Source organism: Myotis davidii, unplaced genomic scaffold (assembly GCF_000327345.1).
Source record: "Myotis davidii unplaced genomic scaffold, ASM32734v1 scaffold455, whole genome shotgun sequence".
Taxonomy (NCBI): Eukaryota; Metazoa; Chordata; class Mammalia; order Chiroptera; family Vespertilionidae; genus Myotis; species Myotis davidii.
The window spans coordinates 1,298,995-1,300,114 of NW_006287459.1; the positions used below are offsets into that span (position 1 = coordinate 1,298,995).

Genomic DNA, 1,120 nt, shown 5'->3' on the forward strand with positions numbered 1-1,120 from the left:
TCTAGTTGGCACAGCGAATGTCACAGTGAACGCCACAACATCAGCCCAGCATCACGTGTCTCACTTCTTCACTTTTGATTTGACATGCAAGTAATTTGAGTTACGAGCTCCGTCACGGAATGAATTAAACTCGTAAGTCAAGGCCCCACTGTAGTAGCTTCTCTTTGCTTCTGATAATGGCCACACTGAGATTCTTTCCTAAGCCTAAATAAGACTGGTGCAGGAACAAATACATGGGTGTGTTTGGCATCTTGACAATGGGCTGACACAGACTGTAGACAAAGGAAAATTGCCACAACCTGGATTTAGCATGATGTGTAAAATCAAGAATTCTGGAATTCAAATTTGAGTCTAACACTTTTTAATTGTTTGATTTTGCCCAAGTCATGTATCCTCGGAGGTAAACGTTTTAATAACAGAAATAACATATGTAAATCACTTGTTCCTGTCTCTAGAACATAATGTGTTCAATAACGATAGTATTTATTTGTATATATAATATAGCTTTTTATTATTAACAAAGATAAAAATTGTCTTCTTGAACATCATTTCCTTACAAGATGATTTATAATACTCTATGACCTGGGGCTATGTACTCCATACTGAAGAAAAAAAATAACATCTGTTATCAAGATATACTATTCCCCTTGGATACTGGTTGGATGAATGAATTTATTCCAAAAATGACAAAGAGAAGTTGGTATAGCTTAATGCCCTAGGTCTAAAGTTATCCTCATAAAAATGAATCAGAATATTTCTTCCTGTTTAGGATGAAGCCTGAGCCATAGAAAGAAAAATACTTTGAAGGAAAATGAGAAAATTCTTTCCTGAATAAGTATCCTAAAAATATATATATATATATCCTTTGGAAGTACAGTCAGAGAAAAGGCATAGATCAAGCTGATCTGTCATGAGTTTTCATTTTTATTTATTTTTTATTTTTTCTAATATATATTTTATTGATTTTTTACAGCGAGGAAGGGAGAGGGATAGAGAGTTAGAAACATCAATGAGAGAGAGAAGCATCGATCAGCTGCCTCCTGCACACTCCCTACTGGGGATGTGCCTGCAACCAAGGTACATGCCCTTAACCGGAATCGAACCTGGGACCCTTCAGTCC

At 36.0% G+C, this 1,120-nt stretch overlaps 1 protein-coding gene across 1 annotated transcript in view; it reads right to left on the minus strand.

The window, feature by feature from the left end:
- GABRA4 (gamma-aminobutyric acid type A receptor alpha4 subunit) overlaps window positions 1-1,120 on the minus strand; it is a 67,499-nt gene that overhangs the window by 53,013 nt on the left and 13,366 nt on the right.